The sequence below is a fragment of the Halichoerus grypus genome, chromosome 11 (genome assembly GCF_964656455.1).
Source record: "Halichoerus grypus chromosome 11, mHalGry1.hap1.1, whole genome shotgun sequence".
NCBI lineage: Eukaryota > Metazoa > Chordata > Mammalia > Carnivora > Phocidae > Halichoerus > Halichoerus grypus.
In genome coordinates this window covers 46,888,499-46,911,501 of record NC_135722.1, presented here as the reverse complement: position 1 = coordinate 46,911,501, position 23,003 = coordinate 46,888,499, and the positions used below count along the sequence as shown (strand labels likewise).

The following is a 23,003-nucleotide window of genomic DNA, read 5'->3' as shown; positions in this document are numbered from 1 at the left end:
ACAGGGTAAATCAGAACAAGGTCTACTCCAAATTCAAAATCTAGCAGCAAGTTTCTCCTCTAATTCAGTGAAACACTTGAGCCCTTCAGGAGACCAACATATATGGATGGACTTAGCCTTCTCCAATCTTCAGTCTCCAGTTAGGGTGGTTCTGTCCTCCACAAGCAACAAGAGAACTCATGCAGAAGAATCCTTAGGGAACACAAGCCACAGAATTTAATAATGTTCCAGGCAAATTCCACCTGCAGCTCCCTAAGCTCTGGAAGGAGGTTCTTAAGTTTCCCACTCGCAAAACTATTAAAATTTCTATCAAAATCCTGTTTTTCTAGTGACATCTGTAAAGAAAGCCAACTCAAAAGAAAGCATGGAGGTTTTCTTCAGGCAGAGCCAGGACAGTAACAAGTTTTCATTCACCTCTAGCAGCCACTGCCTCTTATGCGCCCTAACGCAATGTAGGAGGGCAATAACAAGATGCAAACAGTCACCCCTTTTCTTGGCCAGTGCTATTGCAAATTATGCATAGAACTTTTTTACTCCTTAAGAAAAACCTTAAGTAGATTTGCTCTTTCAGAAAGCAAATTAACATCCCTTAAATTTTCTAAACACAGGGCGCCTGGGTGGCTCAGTCGTTAAGCGTCTGCCTTCAGCTCAGGTCACGATCCCAGCGTCCTGGAATCGAGCCCCGCATCGGGCTCCCTGCTCAGTGGGGAATCTGCTTCTCCCTCTGCCCTTCACCCTGCTTGTGCGCTCTCTCACTCTCTCTCAAATAAATAAATAAAATCTTTTTTTTTAAGATTCTACTTATTTATTTGACAGAGAAAGAGAGAGCACAAGTAGGCAGAGCGGCAGGCAGAATGGCAGGCAGAGCGGCAGGCAGAACGGCAGGCAGAGAGAAAGGGAGAAGCAGGCTCTCCGTCCGCCGAGCAGGGAGCCCGACATGGGGCTCAATCCCAGGACCCTGAGATCACGACCCAAGCCGAAGGCAGCCGCTTAACTGGCTGAGCCACCCAGGCACCCCTAAAATCTTTAAAAAATAATAAAATAAAAAACAAAAAAGTTTTCTAAATACAGCCTAAATATTGTCTTAAGTCTAACTCCACTGATGTCAGTATAAGTCAGTTAATACTGGCCAAAATTTTATTAGAAACACTGACATCTGAAATGTTTTTAATGCTGTTTTAAATGGTGCTAATTAAGTAATTTGCATTCATCTAATGTCCACATCACTTGACCAAGCTAAGGGAGACGTAAGCTCTGTGAGGCCTGGGACCAGGTCTGTCTTGCTAATAATTACACCATATGTGCTTAGCACAGTGTCCAGCATGAAATAGGTACACAATAATACATAAAGGCTGTTTGAGTAAATGAAAAGTAAATAAAACCACTCCCCATAGGGTTACAATCCTGTGGAGGCATGTGACTTGTAAACAACAGAATGAAATAACAGCTTTAGGAAGGATACTAGCAACAGAAAAGAGGAAGAGGTAATTAGCATTAGCTGGCTTTGGGCTTTACTCACAATATATATTCAGAAATGTTCAGAGACTGCTACAAATAAAAAGCGTTTATAGGAGGAATTTGGTATATTTAGTGCCTAATTTTGGGATCTCACAGATATACTTTCCCATGTCCCCATTATTCAGTCCCTTCAACACAGAGCCAAGACAAGATTTGAGCATAAACATCCTGGCTCTAATTTGGATAGTATGAATACTGTTCCTTTCATCCTCTTTCATACATCTCCTCCACCCCCAAGCCATTTCCTCTGTACTGTCTTCTGTCAGTCTCATGAAAGTTTCCTAATCTTTAGAAGCAGTAGCTTTGCTTCTCTTTGTCTGGAGAAATACAATATACTCTGATTACATGGTTATATTCCATACAGATGCCTGGCAACACATCTTATAGCTAAGAGTCTGTTTAATATTTTAACTTTGAGGGACTTATGATTCAACTATTTTGTTATATACCAAAATAGCACTTGACATCACAGAGATGGGCTTTACTTCCTTTTGCTATTTTAAATCCTGCACTTAAACATAGTGAGTAGTTTGTGTTTTCTGGTTCATAGATTTTGCTTGGGCATTTCTTTTTTCTTTGAGGGACAAAGGGTTAAGATTTTTGAGGAAATCTTTCGGGTTTGCAGATCTAGTACTCATGAAGCAGTTATTTCCTCCTATGTAGTCTGCCTATAATAGTATAAGTGGTCTTAATTAAAAGGGCAATGGGGGGCTTATCTATGTTTCATGATCCAAATAACCAGGTTTCTCTAAAGCAGGCAACTGGGCAAGAAGGTTGTCCCAGATGACCTTTTTTTCTAGGGCATGCGTTTCCACATATCATTTCCTTTTTTAAAATTTTTAATAAAAATAGTATGTTTTGTTTAAATAGCTAAGCATTTAAGAATGCTAAAGATTGAAATCATCCTAAAATGTTTTTTAGAGAAACTAATTGCTAATTATTAATCCATAACTTCAACAAGTACTGTTTAATCCAACCCTGCTTTCCATTCTCCCTACATTTGAGTAGAACCTCATTTCTAAAGCACCCCATATTTACCCTTGAACTTTTTCCATAAGCTTTAAGACTTAGGGCCAGTTTCAACAGAAAACAACTCTGATCTGTAATCTCCAGAAGCCCAGCATGATGCAGAAGTAGCTACCATGACTGCAAAGGGATGACCTTGTCATTCCCTCTGGCTTTTTACTTTCCAAGACTGTCAAAAGGTGAATATGGCTTACATCCACATAGATGCAACATCAGTAGTATGAATCCTTGTGACTAGTTTTTGCAATCAGTAAAGCGTAATAGCATGTACTAGACCACTAGTTCCTAAAGTTGAGAGCCCTTTGGAACCATCTAAGCAGCTTGTCAGAAATACAGATTCTGGTCCTAGTCCCAGACCTACTGAATTAGAATCTCCAAGGTTAAGAAACACTACACTAAATTAATTGTAAGATCTTTGTCAGTTTTACATAGGCCAATTTTCCTTTAGAGGAAAGCCCCTCTATCACCACACACTCACACAGGCTTCCCAAAAGGAATCAAGCAAGATATTACATGAATTGAAACATAATATAGCTCTTTCCTTTACAATAAGCAATTTCCTTAGGCACAACTGCCTTTACAGCCTACCTCAGAAAGATAAAATTTCTTAAACTGAATGTTCAAAAAAAACCCAAAAAACAATTCCTACTAACCAAAGTTTAACAAGATTTTAAAACAGATCATTGAGGAATCAGCATGTTTTGTTATACAAATATAGTGACACTTATAGGCTACTGAAACTATTGATTACATTTCTGTCTTTTGTAATCAAGTAAAATAATCCATTACAATTGACTAAATGTATACTCTATTAAAAGCTACTTAATTTTTAAAATTGTAAGAGATAAGAAGCACAGAACCCAAAATTGTGTGCTAAATTTTTTGACATTGTGACTTTAAAAAAAAAAACACAAATTAAAATATATACATATATATGTAAGATATATACCAGGCTAAAAACTTGAAAAACAGTATAAAAGAATATATAGAGTGTGCCTGGGTGGCTCAGTCGGTTAAGCGTCTGCCTTTTTGGCTCAGGTCACGATCCCAGGGTCCTGGGTTGGAGCCCCCGCATCAGGTCCCCTGCTCGGTGGGGAGCCTGCTTCTCTCTCTCCCTCTGCCTGCCACTCCCCCTGCTTGTGCTCTCTCTCTCTTTCAAATAAATAAATAAAATCTTAAAAAAAAAAAAAAAAGAATATATAGAGAAAGAGAAGTCTTCCTTCCCACTCTTATCCTCCAATTGCCCTCTCTTCAGGCAATCACCGTAGTTTCTTGTATATTCTTCTAGTGATATTCAAAGGGAATGCAAAATTATTTATATGTGCATAATGCATTTTTGGGAGAAGAGGTCCATAGCCTGTAACAGATAATCAAAGAGGTTAGCAATATCAAAAAAGAGAAGAATCACCATTCTAGAGCAAGGTTAAGGGTTCATGCTCTACTCCAGTTCACTGGTAGGATTAGCAGAATTGCAACCTTCAGTTTGCTTATGAGTATTACTATGCACAATTCCAGACTATAAAATAGCTTCAGCAAGCAATGTTGGTTAACATGCAGATGTGGTTATAAAATGCCACATCTGTTTGTAAATAACTTCCTCATTTTTATGTTTTTCTTAAACAAACCCTCCAATGAATAGTTCCTTCTGTTACTGTGTTAACAGGCTGACAGTGAAAATCTCCAAAGACTGTAGACACTTTTCTCTTGCAACCTGAAAATTTTCTTTTGGAATATAAGAAAGATTTTATCTATATCTACATAGAACTTTTTTTTAAAGATTTTATTTATTTATTTGAGAGAGAGAGAGAGAAACAGCATGAGAGGGGAGAGGGTCAGAGGGAGAAGCAGGCTCCCCGCCAAGCCGGGAGCCCAATGTGGGACTCGATTCCAGGATTCCGGGACCACGACCTGAGCTGAAGGCAGTCGCGCAACCAGTTGAGCCACCCAGGCGCCCACCTACATAGAATTTAAAGGGGAAAAGTAACTTAGTACTTCTGATAAGAATAATTAACATAAATTACAAGATTATTAATAAAGATCTTAAGAACCATATGTTTTAAGATAAATGTTATTTTTGTCAAGATCGTAAATCTCATTTGGATTTCAGTGATTATTATTTTCTTAAGTGTTATAATTGGGATTTTAACATAAAGCTACAAATAAATTATTAGTTTGTTATTCTCTTTTTCTCTCTCCCTCTCAAAAAAAAAAATTAATAAAAAGGGGGGCACCAGGATGGCTCAGTCCATTAAGCATTCAACTCTTGATTTCAGCTCAGGTCATGATCTCGGGGCTGTGAAATCAAGCCTCACGTCAGGCTCTGCGCTGGGCATGGAGCCTGCTTATGATTCTCTCTCCCTCCCTCTCCCTCTCAATTAAAAAAAAAAAAAGTTAGGGGCACCTGGATGGCTCAGTCGTTAAGCGTCTGCCTTCGGCTCAGGTCATGATCCCAGGGTCCTGGGATCGAGCCCCACGTCCGGCTCCCTGCTCCGCGGGGGGCCTGCTTCTCCCTCTCCCACTCCCCCTGCTTGTGTTCCTGCTCTCACTATCTCTCTGTCAAATAAATAAATAAAATCTTACCAAAAAAAAAAAAGTGAATGTATTAACTGAACTGTTTTACTTACCCCCTTGTTCAGAGTAGAATCTGTGTCCTTGCCTGAATACCATGCAATGCCTTTCACTCCTCCCTTCCTAAGTGCATGAGAGATATAATAGATAAAATCAAGGTTTTTTTTCCTATAATCAGCTTGCAAAAAGGTTCATCTGACCTAGGTCCTTTTATTTTTTGCTCTGTAATGCCATTTGGGGTTTTATTCCAAATACCAGGCTATTTATTATTTATTTAAAGCAAATATGAGGATAGCATGATTGATGATACTGGGCAGGCTGGACCGGGGAGAGAATAAAGAATAAGATCAGATGCCGGCTATTCTTCAGATAGACAGGAAACAAGAAAAGGCTCAGAAGGCTAAAAGTTCTCCTCACTTGGATCGCTTGCTGAATGGTCCTTTTTCCTTCTCTCAGGAGCTTGAAGATAATTTTTGATTGGGAGAAATTAAAGTCTAAAAATTTACTGATTTGAAACACTAGTTCTTGATCTTTGTTCCAATGGTATCAGTTTTAGATCTAAACAAATATCCCTAGATTAAAGAATGATTTACCTTTGGGGCACGTCGGTGGCTCAGTCAGTTAAGCATCTGCCTTCAGCTCAGGTCATGATCCCAGGGTCCTGGGATTGAGCCCCGCATCGGGCTCCCTGCTCAGTGGGGAGCTTGCTTCTCCCTCTCCCGCTCCCCCTGCTTGTGTTCTCTCTCTCTTTCTCAAATAAATAAATAAAATCTTAAAAAAAAAAAGAATTATTTACCTTTGTCACTAATTTTGGGCAAAAGCATCCCTGAAATAAGAATTGTGAGAATGTGATACCTTCCAGTCATTTTCCATATTACTTCCCAAAAAAAATGAACCCGTAGCAAATGAGAAAAAAAAAGCGTATAGCTATTAATTTCTTTATTCACTCAACATTTATTAAACATCTGCAAAAAACTGTTTTTGACATCATGTGGAATAAAAGAGAGTAGGTCATATAAGCATATCTAAAATCTAGTGAGGAAGGTATGTATAAACAACAAATCAGAATAAAATATGTGGTATAAAATAGATAAAGAGGAGGAAATACAGGAATTTGCAGAAGTAGTAGTTTCTTACCAAGAACTGAAGGAAGGAAGGTTGGAACTAAACCTTAAATAATTGTTAGAATTTCTATTTCAATAAATAGAAAATAAGGGGAGATAATTCAAAACGAAAGGAATTGCCTCAACTGTGAAATACTAACTTTAAGAACAATGACTGCTCCTCATTTAACTAGAGTAACAGAGGCTAAGAAGGCAAATTAGGTGGAAAACAGTTTGGCAGTTCCTCAAAAAGTTAAACATAGAATTACTGTATGACCCCACAATTCCAGTCCTAGGCATACACTGCAAGGATTGAAAACAGGTATCCAAATAAATAATTTTGTACATGAATTTTCATAGCACTATTCAGAATAACCAAAAGGTAGAAACAACCCAAGTGTCCATCAATAGACAAACTGATAGACAAAATGTAGTATATTCATATAACGAAATATTATTTGGCCACAAAAAGGAATGAAGTACTGATACATCCTACAATATGGATGAACTTGGAAAACACTGTATATGTGAAAGAAGCCAGACACAAAAGGTCACACTGTATGATACCATTTATATGTACTATCCAAAATAGGTAAATCCATAGAGACAAAAAGAAGATTAGTGGTTGCCAGGGGATGGAGGGAGGGAAAATGGGTATGGGGTCTCCTTTGGGGGTGATGAAAATGTTTCAGAACTAGATAGAAGTGATGGTTGCACAACATCGTGAATGTAATTAATGCCACTGAACTGTACATCTTTAAATGGCTAATTTTTATGAAGTTATATGAGGGCCTCCTCAACTTTTAAAAAAATATGTAGATATGGGTCTGTGGTAGATAAAACAAACGCTTACTAATATTCTTCCCAGTCCCCAGAAGTTTATATGTTCCACTCACCCTGCAGTTAGGCAGGGCCATAGGCTGTGAGCAGAAATGACACATGTCCCTTCCAGGTCAAAGTATTTAAGAATGAGTGAGAGGGGCACCTGGCTGGTTCAGTCAATACAGCATGCAACTCCTACACTTGGGGTCGTGAGTTCAAGCCCCATGTTGGATGTGGAGCCTACCTTAAAAAAAAAAAAAAAAAAAAAAGAGTGCATGCCTCTCTCCTCTAACCACAAAACTCCAAAGCCATGTAAGACAATGGGGCAGAATGGATCACTGAATAAACAAATGCCTCCCTATTGACCCATGCTGGACATGTTGTAGGAGCAAGAAATAGACTTTTATTGTCTTAAGCCAGGGGGTTGTTACTGCAGCATAAGCTAAACCTACTCTGAGAGGATCAGATCTAGGAAGGCCAGGAAAGCAATATTAAGAAATTTGAATCTTATTCTGAAGGGCAATGTTTTTGAGGAAAAAAGTAACATGATATGCATTTGAGGAAAATAATTCTAGAGGCAGTGTGCAGCGTAAGTTAGAAACAAAGACAGTCTTCAGCCTTTGGTGCTCATCAGAAATCGCCTGAGAACCGTAGTCAACATCCAATTGCTTTATATTTCTATAAAGAATAAAATATGTGTTCTCAGAGGGGAAAATCATCTGAGGAGTTTGTAAAAATGCAATGCTGTAGTCCAGGATATCTCTATAGAGATTCTGATTCAGAATCTCCAGAGGTAGGGTCTAGACACTTATAACTGAAAAAAGTTCCATGGGAGATTCTAGACTACAGGTTAGAGTCAAGGAGAAGATGTCTACTAGTTCAGAGATGACCAATGTTACATGCTTAGTGGATTCAAATAAACAGAATAATAGAATAACTATTTTCTTGACAAATGGAATGATAAATGCTTAGGGAGTTTCTGTTAAAATAATCAGTTATGAAAAGGTTACTCACATTAACATTTGTATAGTCATAGTTATGACTTTGAAAATTTAAACATCAGTGGGGGGGGGACAGTTTGTATGCGTCTATTCTATTGCTAAGTGGCAGCTTACCCCAGCATCTTTCATAGGCTGGGAAACATGGCTGACACGCTAGAGTCAAAGGACTGGAAAGCCAAGCTCTTCCCAGCATCACATCTATCTTGTTCTCCTTCCTTTCCTCTTTTCTTTTCTTGCAGGATAAACTAGCATTCCATTCTGTCTTTAGTTCCTTCCTCCTCACTGAGTATCTAACTCATCAGCCAACTTTCAAGTCATCAAGACTTAAAGAGCCAAGATTTAAGGGCTCAAAAAGTCTGGGTTAATTGGAAGCTGTCACTCTAAACTTCGTGTGTGTGTGTGTGTGTGTGTGTGTGTGTGTGTGTGTGTGTGATTTACTACCAAATGTGATTTATTAAGAGCCTCAGCTTTCCAGCATACAGATTCTTTTTTTTTTTTTTTTGAAGATTTTACATAAGTAAAATTTGAGAGAGAGAGAGAGCATGAGGCAGGGGGAGAGACAGCAGAAGAGGGAGAAACAGACTCCCCGTGGAGCAGGGAGCCTGACATGGGGCTCAATCCCAGGACAGCTCAATCCCAGCTGAAGGCAGACACTTAACCAACTGAGCCACCCAGGTGCCCCTAGTATGCAGATTCTGATATTGTGAAGAAATAGATCTTTTGCCAACCAAAATTCAGTTTTGCAAAAACAAATCTTCAGAGCATCTCAGGAAGAAATGATCTCTGATAAACAGCATTGAAGTTGAATGACAAAAAGTACCTTTACCATTTCTGAAACCCAACTGAAAGATGCAGAAGAAATGGACAGGCTTCACTAAAAACCTCCTCCCAATACTGACTACTGCTCAACTATCCTTTTTACTTATTCTTAGTGATTTAGATTCTTTTCTTGCTTTCCACAGCAACTGTTCCAAGTCGGTATATTTTCAAAACTTCTGTCAGCAGGCAGCTTGCCTTCACTGCTGAAAAAGCAAAGGTGTGACTCCCTCAATATTCCTCTATGTCCTCTCCTATGTTCTCCCCCGCCCCCTACTTTCAAAGAATGACCTCTGCTATGTTGGATCTTCTGTTTCCTGTATCTCATGTCTTCCTCTTTCTTTTTCTATCCCTTTCTTTCAAGTAGGCTCCACACCCAGCATGGAGCTCAATGTGGGGCTTGAACTCACAACCCTGAGATCAAGACCTGAGCTGAGATCAAGAGGGGGACACTTCACTGACTAAGCCACCCAGGTGCCCCTTTTTCTATCCCTTTTGTAAGTACCTACTCCAATAGTTTTCTGAAAAAGGATGTATAAGAGGTAAAAAAATTTTTTGATACTTTCCAAGGCTGAAAGTGATTTCAAACTATTCTCCCATTGGACTGACAGTTTAGCTGGGTAAAGAATTCTAGGTAAAAAATATTTTTGATTCAGATTTTACCTTTTTTATGTTTTTTTAAAAGATACTTATTTGAGAGAGAGAGCACATAAGTGTGCTAGCAGGGGGAGGGGAAAAGGAGAGGGAGAGGGAGAGAATCTCAAGCAGACTCTGCACTAAGCACAGAGCCCCTCGTGGGGCTTGACCACATGACCCTGAGATCATGATCTGAGCTGAAACCAAGAGCCAGACACTCAACCAACTGAGCCACTCAGGCAGATTTTAGAAGGCGTTGCTCCATTAGACACATGCTTTCTAATATTGCAGCTCGGGAATATAATGTTGTTTTTTGGTTTTGGGGGGTTTTTTTTGTCTCCGGAAGCTTGTAGGATCTTTTTTACCTGAAATTTCATGGTGATGTGCCTGGGTATAGGTACTTTTTCAAACACTGTTCTAAGGCACATAGTAGGCCCCTTTAATCTGGAGGCTCATATCCTTTATTTAGTCCCAATAAATTTCTTATTTATTTTTATAAATTTCCTCCCCTAATTTTCTCTAATTTCTCTTTCTAGGACTCCTAGTTATATGTTGGACCTCCTAGACTGATCTCTTAATTGTCCATCTCATTATCTTTTTCTTTTACCTGATGGGGAATTTTGCATATTTTTCCTTCTAACTCTTCTGTCAAACTCTACATCTTATCACTGGCTTCAGGCAGTTTATGCTCAAACTCATAAATAACTTGTCATTCCCCGAAAATGTCAAGAAAGTTAACACTTTTGATAGGCCCAATTCTTCAGTAAAGCCTTCTCCTACCCCTAGGCAGAATGAATTACTCCCTCTCTTTACACCCAAGGCACAGTTCATAGCCCATAACACCTGTTCACAAGTATTGTTCACCATAACCCAATCTGTTGATTCTGCTAGAAAGTGCACCTCTTGAAGGTGTATCCATCTTCAGCATCTAGTAAATGGCAGTTATCCAATAAATATCTGTTGCATTACAGTAATTTCTGGGTTTTTAAAAAGATTTTATTTATTTTAGAGAGGGAAAATGAGTGCACGAGTGCAGAGGAATAGAGGGGGTGGGGTGAAGAAGCAGAGGGGAAGGGAGAAGGACAAGTAAACTCCCCACTGAGCACAGAGCTCTACTCAGGGCTCATTCCTGAGATTCTGACTTCAGCTGAAACCAAGAGTTGGACGCTGAGCTGACTGAGCCACCCAGGCGCCCCTACAGTAATTTCAAAAGAATATATAGTATAAATATTTGACTATGTAATCATTAGCTAAGTAAAGAATGTAACCAGAAACCTAACCCACTAGAAAAAAGTACATAAGCTTAAAAATGCACCTGTGGGTATTTTTAATCTTAAAAGATGATCATTTTTATTTTTTTTTAATATTTTATTTATTTATTTATTTGAGAGAGAGAATGAGATAGAGAGAGAGAGCATGAGAGGAGGGAGGTCAGAAGGAGAAGCAGACTCCCTGCTGAGCAGGGAGCCCGATGCGGGGCTCGATGAGGGGCTTGATGCGGGGCTCGATCCTGGGACTCCAGGATCATGACCTGAGCCAAAGGCAGTTGCTTAACCAACTGAGCCACCCAGGCGCCCCAAGATGATCATTTTTAAACCAAACATTCCCAATCTTATCCAAAGGCACATTCTTCATAGTTACTTACACATATGCAAATTCAGAATTTAAAAAGCTAATTCACTTTTAAATCATCTGTTTACTCAAGCAGGCACCTGAACAGTCTCCTTAGAATACAGAATATAGGGGCACGTGGGTGGCTCAGTCGTTGGGTGTCTGCCGTCAGCTCAGGTCATGGTCCCAGGGTCCTGGGATGGAGCCCCGCATCAAGCCCCGCATCGGGCTCCCTGCTCAGCAGGAGGTCTGCTTCTCCCTCTCCCACTCCCCCTGCTTGTGTTCCCTCTCTCGCTGTCTCTCTCTCTGTCAAATAAATAAATAAAATCTTTTAAAAAAAAAAAAAGAATACAGAATATATTTGTTGTTGTTGTTGTTGTTGCTTAGAATAACCAAAAATAAAACAAAAAAGGCAAAAAAGAAATTTCTTTAAAATATATCACCCATATAAAAGTGTTAGTAATGGGTAACCAACTCTCTAGTAATTTTTTCCAGAAATGTTAAGTGATTAAAGAGTAAGGGACAGAAAGACACTCCTGAACACTAACTACTACACAGCTACTTGAGGGCATTACAAGGCTGAATAAAGAATGTTCATTCGTATACAGGGATTTAAGCGCTGTTATGGGCTTTTTGTTTACTTTAGTTTTGGTTTGATTTTCTTTTTAAAACTATGCCCTAATGCCAAATCTTACATTTTTTTTCTTTTTCCTGTTGAACTGATGCTATGTTAAGATATAAGCACAAACATCTCATAAGTGTTTTAAATCCATCCAATTGTTTGAGAAGGCATACGTGCTAGACCAATGAAGCCAAAACATTAGAGCTAGGAATTTTGATGAAGATAATAATTGCTTACAGACCAGCTTGTTTTAACTTGCTGAACAAAGAACACAATTTTATACCACATTTTCATCACAGGCTTCTTCTCTGCATAATCACTACTATAATGAACACTTTTAAAAGGGAGATTATCTACAGGTTAAAGAGTAAGGAAGTTATCAATTAGATTCCATCATCTTCAAAATTTCACTTACTCAAACTTTATATTAATCAAAAAAATTTTTTTTTGCTGGCCTAAGCACTGTTTTGAATCTTTACAAACCATTTGTTTAGTGTGCACAGCATAAATCTAAGAACGAAGACACTCGGTTAATTTCTAATGCTGCCCTAGATGGCTCTATCACCTTGGATAATGTCAATAACTTATTTGTGCCTTAGTTTATTTCTAGGACATCCCTATCTGGCAAAACATTTTCATCTTTCTCACATCTGAAAGCAGAATTCAGGCTCCGTGCCTATGTCAGGAGTTACTCCTTCTCCCATTAAGTTACTTTCATCACTTGCAGGCCCCTGCAATAATTCAATACTCGACCAATATTTGTTAAGGACCTACTCTGGGACAGGCAGTGCGGCGGAGGTGAGGATGAGCTCAGTCTCTGAGAGGACAGTAACACTAGTTTCCTGACTAACAGAGAGGACTGTCTCAGTCATTCTGCTTGTTTCACCCAACTCTGGATTTCCTATTCTTTACTTCCTCTGGAATACATAGCTGGAAGTCCTAAAAATTACGGTGGTGTAGACTCACAGGATTGGACTGAGGCCATCAGTCAGTAATCAGATTGCTCCTGGGCGAGGCAGTCTGGGAGTCAACATGGTTTCAAGACAGAGGTAAGAAGTCATAGAAGGGACCAACGTCACCGATTCACAAGACCAAGATAACTCTGTGTGCATGGTACCAGTGGTGACCCTAGCTTTGCTGAATCATTTTGCCCTTATAACCCAGCCTCTAAGACAGAACTCTCTGGACTCTGGACTATGTTGACTTTTGATTCCCTTAATGTAGGGAGCCATTCATCTCAGCCCATAAGCCTTCAGTATCAGTTGTGTAAAAGCAGGGCCATGTCTTCCGACTATGTCTGAAACCTTGTAAATTACAGAGAGAAAGGAAAGGTGGGAAATGAGAGACCTATGTTGTCCAGAGTATCAGGGGGACAAATTCTAATGGGAGACCTTGAATCTGAGACTCCAAACTTTGGCCATGTGCTTATCGTTCCCTATCTACCCATCCCATTGGTGTTTGCATGCCAGTCTCCTGTTCTCTTTGTCTCTGATATGTTGCTTTCTCTAATCCTTGCCATTCAGAAGTCATCTTGTTCTGATCCATGGCCTTGTTCTGATTTTGGATCAGAAGAAGAGGACCTAAATTTGCTCACACTTAACTGTAGTAGGTACCTCAAGTTATTATATCTTTCTCTATCTCAAATTTCTTATCTTTAAATTAATACATTTGCCATCATATTCCCTCAAAGTCCAAATTTCTCATCTTTAACTTAATACATTTGCCATCATATTCCCTCAAAGATACATTTATACTCAATTGAAATAATATGCATTCTGGGATCACAATAAAGCTATAATATGCTCCTGTATTCCTAACTATATAATAAGTATTAAAAACATTTAAAAATATTTTAAAAAATGGACTCCCTAAAAGGAATTAAAATTTTGAGTAATTTATTTTTTAAAAGATTTTATTTATTGGGGCACCTGGGTGGCTCAGTTGGTTAAGCAACTGCCTTCGGCTCAGGTCATGATCCTGGAGTCCCAGGATCGAGTCCCGTGTCAGGCTCCCTGCTCAGTGGGGAGTCTGCTTCTCCTTCTGACCCTCCCCTCTCTTGTGCTCTATCTATTTGACAGAGAGAGAGAGAGAGAGAGAGACTATAAGCAGGGGGAGGGCCAGAGGGAGAGGGAGAATCAGGCTCCCCACTGAGCAGGGAGCCTGACCGTGGGGTTCCATCCCAGGACCCTGGGATCATGACCTGAACTGAAGGCAGACGCTTAACCAACTGAGCCACCCAGGTGCCCCAACTATATTTTTAAAATATAATACCTACCCCACTTCCCAAAATATTTCTGAAATGTTATATGAAAAGAAAAAGAAAAATGTTATAAGTAAATTAAGTAGAGCGTACTCTTCAGAAGAGACTCAATAGTGGGTTCTGTTTCTTAACAAAGAAGGATTTTGAAAATATTAACAATTATCCCATGATTAATCTTATGGGAAAGGAATATTCTAATTACATTGGCTTAACTCACTTTAAGGCTTTGATGTCTCTGCTAGTGGATTACTAAAACAGATGCATTTTTTTTAAGAATTTAAAGACACAAGAATTTTCATTGTGCTGATATAAAGAGTAGACTCTAAAGTGTCATATAAAGTATGCTTCTAAAATTTAAAAGAGTTAAAGGAGATTCCTCATCTCAATTCCTAGGAGATGCTGTATCTGTAAGGGTAAACAGAAGCAAATAGTTTTCTGAAATTGTGCCAAGGCTACATGTCAACTGCCTGGCAGGAAATGCTTTTGGAGGGCCTAGATAAACACACGATCATTTTTTTTTTTTTTTTAATCTTCTCCTTTAGATTCTTACAGAGCAAATGTACTGAGTTTAAACTAGCTTCATAAACACAATAAGCAGAAAAGGATTTTTAAATTGTGCTACCTATAGGATCTATGTCAATTAAGTGATCTGGCCTTCATTTTTAACATACATGAACCTCACTGTTCAGAAAGCATAGACTCAATACATGCTTATTGAAATTGTGTTAAACCTTATCTTTCCATAATTTTCATTATGATTTTGGTGAAGCTTTATCTTACGAGAAATTTTCATTTAGCAGTAGCTCTTCCCGGGGTCCTAGGATTGAGTCCCGCATCGGGCTCCCAGCTCTTCGGGAGACTTGCTTCTCCCTTTGCCTCTACCTCCCTCTCTCTGTGTCTCTCATGAATAAATAAATAAAATCTTAAAAAATAAAATAAAATAAATGAAAGCAGTAGCTTTTAATATTTTAGCATTATACAATGATATTTTATTGCATTTACATAGCAAAGTGTTTTTCAAAATTATTTCACATCCATTATCTAAATTTTAATTTTAACATCTCATTTTCTAAGTGCTAGCATTGAGACCAAGCTAGGACTTATAAAATGAGATGTTAGCATAAAAATTAAGTCAAAGATTACATTAGTCAGAGGACCACATCTAAAACCAATTAGTCTGAAACATTTTCTAGTACATTTCCCTAATGGACCCTCAAATCCAACTACTGTATTTACTAAAATCATCCCTTGACCTCACCTGACTTTTACTTTCTTAAACTGCAAAAAGGATGATGAGGATCTAGCTGTTGACTCAGAACACCTACTATTAGCTGGAGAGATCTTCTGCCTTGTGTCAAACCTAGTCAGCCCTTTTGTGCCTCCTCCCTCCACAAGCCTGCTTGCTCTGTTTGGCTACAATCTCAACCACCCATCTTCTTTTCCTCCTTTCTCATACTGAAAGCATCTTCTGCCCCACTCACCTTACGCCCAATCTTGCCCAGTCCACAATAGAGGGTAAAATTTCCCTGGCCCAAGGAACAAAGTAATATGAAAGTAAAATGAAACATAACCTCTCTACATGCCATACCTTCTCCTATAATCAAGTAACTTCAGATAATAATGTGAGCCACCTCAACTTTGGGGTCCTTCTTCACATTCTACAGCCACCAGGCATAACTTCCAATATCCCCCAAACCTGCTCCTTCCCTCCCAAATAGGACAATATTGCCTTAGTTACTACTGGGCCTCATAGGGAAAAAAAAATACAGAAACTTTGTGTGTAGACCATTTTATGTTCTTTCCACAATGTGAAGAGGATGGTGTATGACTAGAAAAAAGGTCACAAAACTGAAGGATACAAATATTTGAGTGTAAACAGCATATTTTAAATAATATAATCACCCTATTATCTCTTAAATTTTTAAATGTATTTCTATTATTTCTTAAAATGGGATACACCTATGGGGCGCCTGGGTGGCTCAGTTGGTTAAGCGACTGCCTTCGGCTCAGGTCGTGATCCTGGAGTCTCGGGATCGAGTCTGGCATCGGACTCCCTGCTCAGCAGGGAGTCTGCTTCTCCCTCTGATCCTCCCCCCTCTCATGTTCTCTCTGTCTCATTCTCTCTCTCAAATAAATAAATAAAATCTTTAAAAAAAAAAAAATGGGATACACCTATAATTATAATTAGGTAAACTTACTACAGGCCAGGGCATATAACTAAAGTTTACTCTAAAACTGTTATAATTCTAACCCTGGAAATTTGGCTTCCGACTTAACTTGTGAGAGCTTCCTGAAATGGAAATACATTCCAACAGCAATATAGAACACAGATGGGCACCTGGGTGGCTTGGTCAGTCGTTAGGCATCTGCCTTCAGGTCATGATCCCAGGGTCCTGGGGTCCAGCCCCGCATCAGGCTCCCTGCTCTGCTGGAGGCCTGCTTCTCCCTCTCCCACTCCCCCTGCTTGTGTTCCCTCTCTCGCTGTGGCTCTCTCTCTGTCAAATAAATAAATAAAATCTTTAAAAATATATATATAGAACAAAGACTTAATACTTGACCACTGAACAAATAAAGGAATAACAGTAATAATAAATTTCATCCTAAAAGAATATATAAAAGTAAACTTAAGAGAGTCAAGAATTGCATTTTAAAAGGCTAGGAAGGATATAACATTGGAAGGGAAAGGTAAGATCTAAATATTAATTTTTAAAAAAGCTGCTGCATCTGTCAGGATATATTGTGTCAGTTTTTAGGACATTAAAACTCTACATAGGGACAATTCCAGAATGATGGAGTAAGGAGGTTGGCAAATCATCTGTGGGTGGAAATTGACCAGAGGTACACAACAGATTGAAAAGCATTTATTTTATAAATAAATAAATAATCAAACTGCTGAACCTCTGTGAGGAAAGTGGGCATCTGGGACATCAGAGACCGTTCCCATTCCCTATCCCTGACCCCAGCGCCAACACAATAGTTCTGTTAAGACAGGACAAGCCATGAGGACCAGCAGTTCTGCTGTTGGAGGCAATGACTCGATTTGGTGCCCAGGGTATTGTCAGAAACAAGTGACCTTAGAAAACAAATGGTAAACAATCGGGAAAACTCAACATCACAGCTGGCTGAGACTGCAGTATTGGCTGGGGCAAGCAATAGACCAGCCAGAAATTTAACAATTTGATCCAGGGAACAAGCTATTCATAGTGGACCTTGATAAACTCTCATGCATGTATCCTGGGTGGTCTGGAAGGTATGCACGGGTCCTAAGTATGCTCTGCCGGAATGCGAGGCCTTGCACACAACAGAAAATAAAAGCTGTAGCAGACTTGATGTTGTGTTCCCCAACCTGTACACAGATCATCTGGCAAACCTCTTACATAACCTTGAGTTAGGCAAAGATTTCCTAGCTACCAAAAGTGCAATCCATAAAAGAAAAAAATTAAGAAAATGGACTTCATCAACATTTAAGATGTTTGTGTTTCGATAAACACCATTAAGAAAATGAAAGACATGACACAGACTGGGAGAAAATACTTAAACATCACACAGCTGATAAAGAATTCTTGATCAGAACAAGAATAATAACTTACAAAAAGCCAATTTAAAAATGGGCAAAAGATATGAATAGACATTTCACAAAAGAAGAAATAGGAATGGCTAATAACTATAAGAAAACGTGCTCAATATTAGTAGTCATTAAGGAAATGCAAATTAAAATCACAATGAGATAGTACTTTATACCCACTAGAATGACTATAATCAAATGATAAACAATAAACAATAACAAGTATTGAGGAGGATGTGGAAAAACTGGAACTTTTGTACCTCACTTATGGAAATGTAAAATGGTACAGCCACTTTGGAAAAGAGTTTGGCAGGGCACCTGAGTGGCTCAGTCATTAAGCATCTGCCTTTGGCTCAGGTTATGATCCCAGGGTCCTGGGATCGAGTCCCACATCAGGCTCCCTGCTCAGCGGGAAGCCGGCTTCTCCCTCTCCCACTCCCGCTGCTTGTGTTCCTGCTCTCGCTATCTCTGTCTCTGTCAAATAAATAAATAAAATCTTAAAAAAAGAGAGAGAGAAAAGAGTTTGCCAGTTTCTTAAAATATTAGACATAAATTTACCATTCCACTCAGCAATGCCACTCCTAAGTATCTCCCCGAGAGAAATTAAAACCTGTATCCAAACAAACCCTTGTACCCAATCTTTTATCGCATTACTCATAATAGTCCCCGAGTGGAAACAATTAAAATGGCTATTAACTAGTGAATGGATAAACAAAATTTAACATATTCATATAATGGAATATTATTCAATCCTACACAGGAGTGAATTACTGATACCTGCTACAACATGGATGAGCCTGAAAAACATTATGCTAAGTGAAAGCCAGACAAAAAAGGTCACATATTGTATGATTCATTTATCCACACTGCCTAGAAAAGGCAAATTTATAGAAACAGCAAGCAGAATAGTGGTTGCCTGGGTCTAGAGGTAGGAGATAAGACTAACTGCATATGGTAAGCACAGGGATCTTTTTCAGTTAATGAAAATGTTCCAAAACTGGGTTGTGGTGATGTTTGCAAAATTCTATAAACTTATCAAAATTTATTGAATTGTACACTTTAAAACAGGTGAATATAATGTAACAGTAAGTTATACTTCAGTTCAATAAAGTCATTTTTTAAAACTCCACCTGGATTCCAACTATTTATATCTACCAAAATTACCATTCCTTTAATCTCTGATAGTTTTTTAAATGACAAAACTTTTCCCTAATCATTCCTGCTCTGCAATCAATTTTTTAACTTCCAATTTTTTAACAGGTTGTGAAACCTAATTCTCAGAACTTTGATCCATTTTCTTTAATCTATATAATCAAGATGACAATTTTGATAATGAGTTTCTTTCATTCCCCAAAAACCCAATGAGTTGATGTAATCAGGCAAAATGAATGATCTAATGACTCAGTCTATAATACTACTTTACAAAGCTGTAATGATTCTAAAGCTTCCTAAGTCTGCTGAAGAAATAAAAATACCACCTGTCAAATAAAATGATTTATACATTCTCTGGTATGTACAGTATAAATCATTGTCTAACTCTGGCATGATACCCACTTTTACATCATAAGTTTTTAACCCTTTTGTGCCCTCTTCATGTGGAGAAACATAATTTACATTTGCTCTTCACTTAACTTTTTTTCTCCTCAAGAAGTTCCAAACACAGCACCAATCTCTTTCCTCAGATTTCAGGAATAAAGATGTCCTCCAAGCCATCTATTCCCCAAAATATAACCTAGACAATGTCTGTGTGTTCTCTGTAATGTATCTACCCTCGTGAAGAGAGAAATCATGGAAGACTTACACCAACAGTTTGTTTTTCCACTGATGATCAAATTCATTCCTGATCCTATGCCCTCCCTCTATTTGCTGTTCCATTTCCAAGTCTCACTGGTAGCTTTAAGAAGTACCTGGCTTGGGATGCCTGGGTAGTTCAGTCGGTTAAGCACTGGACTCTGAGATCAGGTCATGATCTCAGGGTTGCGAGATGGAGCCCCATGTCTGGTTGCACGCTTAGTGCAGAGCCTGCTTAAGATTCTCTCTCCTTCTCCCTCTGCCCCTCCCCAGTCTTACTCTCTCTCTCTCTCACTCTAAAAAACAAAACAAAAATCATTTAAAGAAGTACCTGGCTTGGGCTGTGTTTGATCCACAAAGGGCCTGATGGTAGGTCATGTTTCATCATCATTCCCATCAAATCTTAAAAAAGAGAAAAAGGATTCTCTCACTCTGTGGTTTAAGGTTCAAATCTTGAAATTATAAAAAAAGATATGTATAAATATATTTATAAATACAAAAATAAATGCAAAGACTTAATTTCATGTCAGTCTTTAGGCTTTAGTTTCATTCTTTTTTTTTTTTTTTAAGATTTTATTTATTTATTTGACAGAGAGAAACACACTGAGAGAGGGAACACAAGCAGGGGGAGTGGGAGAGGGAGAAGCAGGCCTCCTGCTGAGCAGGGAGCCCGATGTGGGGCTCGATCCCAGGACCCTGGGATCATGACCTGAGCCGAAGGCAGACGCTTAACGACTGAGCCACCCAGGCGCCCCCTTTAGTTTCATTCTAAGCATCTTCTTTCCCATATATTTCTAAATGTGAAATTCTGGGAAAATTAGTTATAACTGAATATTCATTATATTCATTAAAGTATGTAGGTAGATCTTTTTTTAAGAAGCCAACTCTTATCTGGCCTAACAGGGATCTATTTAAATAAAAAATTAAGTCAGTAAATTCAACAAATGCCTATTGAACACATACTGTTTAACAAGCCCTGGATATTTAGGGACATATAGGAACAATTTCCACCTTCAAGGAGTTCATAAACTGTTGGGGGAAAATGAACCATAACTACATATAATTTAAATCAGATTGAGATAAGTACCTCAACATTAAAAAAAAAAAAAGTCATGGAAACAGAGGTTGCACCTGGAAATAGCAGAAGATTTCAAAAAGTTGACTTGACAAAAAGAAAGTAATGCTTCAGCTGGAATGGAATTGGGGATTGGGAGGTCGTAATAGAATCCTGGGGAAGAGAGCCAAGTGACATGAGGTAATGATATAGTATCAGGTAAGGGAGGACATATTGGGAGACAAGGCTGAAGTCTGATTAAAATAATAATATTAGCTAATATTTATTGAGCATTTACTATGTGCCAAGTACTATTCAAAGCACTTTATTTGTATTAATTTGATCCTCACAACCTTAGGATATACTATTACTATTCCATTTTAAAGATGACAAAACTGAGGTAGAGAATGGTTATATAATCTGTTCAGAGTTACACAGATTCAGCTAAGTTATGGAGCCAGGATTTTGAAATACATAAATAAGAAAAACAAACTCTGTCTCACCCCCAACCACATTCATTATAAAAGCAGTTAACAGGTATTTAAAATATCTCTTCTCTTATTAATTCCTGGGCCATACTTCCAGACTTTGCTCAAATGCCTCCTTCTCTAAAAAGGCTTTCTTGATCTCCCCAACTGAAAGATATCTCTTTCTCCTCTAAGCTTCATAACACTTTGTATCAATCTTATAGCAACAGCTTATGAACAAAATCTTAATATTTGGTTCCTAGCATTACAGATTTTATGTGCATCATTCTCTCTTTCTTATTCTGCTTTAGCCTAAATTCACTTTCTATTCTCCACAAGTCCTAGGACGGTGCTTGGAGCATTATAATGCCAGCTAAATCTGTGGAGCACTTACTCTTTGCAAAGCATTGTGTTAAGCATTTTCGAGGAATTCTCACAAAATGCTTACAGCAACCCAATTCCTAATTCACTGCATTCAATAGCTATTTTTAGCCCCTTCTGTGACAGATGAAATAATAGCTGCACCTTAAACTCAGTAAACAAAACAGATATGGCCCTCACTCTCAAGAAGCTCACAGTCCAGGAGATTGGTACTCTTGGTATCCCTGAGCATCAAGAAGAGGAAAAGTGAAGTTCGAAGTTAAGTAACTTGTTCGCCCAGAATCACACAGCAAAAAAGTGGCAGAATCTGAATTCAAACCCAGCTCTCCAGACTGGATATTCGGGACCCTGTGCGCCTAACCACTATGTTCTGAAGGAGGCGTTTGATAAACATTATTGAAGGAAACGTTTTATGAAAAATATCCCCATGGGGCGCCTGGGTGGCTCAGTCGTTAAGCGTCTGCCTTCGGCTCAGGTCATGATCCCAGGGTCCTGGGATTGAGCCCCACATCGGGCTCCCTACTCCGCGGAAGCCTGCTCTCCCTCTCCCACTTCCGCTGCTTGTGTTCCCTCTCTATCAAATAAGTAAATAAAATCTTTAAAAACAAAAAACAAAAAAAAAACACAAGTCCACTGGGGCACCTGGGTGGCTCAGTCAGTTAAGCGTCTGCCTTCGGCTCAGGTCATGATCCCACGGTCCTGGGATCGAGCCCCACATCGGGCTCCCTGCGCCGCGGAAGCCTGCTCTCCCTCTCCCACTTCCGCTGCTTGTGTTTCTGCTCTCGCTATCTCTCTGTCAAATAAATAAATAAAATCTAAAAAAAAAAAAATATCCCCATGATAATGAAGACTTTTCCTCAATTTCTTTCGGTGAAAGGAGAGCAGGAAATGAGCAACAATGCGGTGGGAGGTTGCAGTAGTATCCTGGGGTAGCCCGGAACTGCTGATCAAGCCATCTGCTGAGGAGACTCGCTCAGCATTGAAGATTTCCTAGTGTCCCTTAAAGTGACCCCCACTGAGCAGTATCCCTTAAATGGGTTCTTCCTGAACATCAACGCTTTGCTGTGCGCAGTGTGGGGTAGCAGAGTCATTAATTAGCAGCGAGACCTTGAGCTATACGGTCTATCAAATAACCCAGAGGTGTGGTGGAGTGGAGTGCAGGGTAACCAGGCACAGCTTCTTATTTAAATGTGGCGCAACTATTCTTGAAAGGTAGGTTCAACTCCACCCCCCTAGAAGAGGCTTCCATAAATGTGTGAGTCCGTCCTTCCCACCGGAGTGAGGAAACTGCCATGAGAGGATTATGGGGCTCTACATACAACTCAGGCACCCCTCAGGCCCTGAACAGCTGCCATCTGGCGGAGGGCGTCCCACTGCCCACAGCCGCCTGGCCAAACTCTTCTCCAAGCCCCACCTTGGCAGCTGCACTGTTTGACCTCTCTGACTCTTCTCCTCAAACAAAAGGGTTTTTTACAATAGCGATATTCCAAGATACAAACCAGGCAGCAAGAGTCGCCTGGAGGCAGGTGTCTAATCCCCCACAATTTCTTAGGCCAACAGGAGACCACCTGACTTTACACCGGCTCCACCGTGTTTGACGTTGGAGACCACCGCGAAGGGCGAAGCCCACAGCCCAGGGGCTCTTCGGCTGGAGCAGACAAGCCGCCGCCCCCGCCGCCGGCTGGACTCTGACCCCCACGCCCCGCACGCCGCCAGGCTCCGCCCCTGCGCCCGGCAGTTAGCCCGGCAACCGGCGCGTAGG

General features: G+C 39.5%; 1 long non-coding RNA gene across 1 annotated transcript; it reads right to left on the bottom strand.

Moving 5' to 3' along the window:
* Positions 1-4,303: 4,303 nt before the first annotated feature.
* LOC144379523 (uncharacterized) lies at positions 4,304-22,930 on the bottom strand. Its single transcript, XR_013442685.1, has 4 exons — positions 22,741-22,930; positions 19,671-19,741; positions 5,169-5,235; positions 4,304-4,500 (listed from the first exon to the last, which is right to left on the bottom strand). It is a non-coding gene; the product is annotated as an uncharacterized LOC144379523 (long non-coding RNA).
* Between the last annotated feature and the right edge of the window lie 73 nt (positions 22,931-23,003).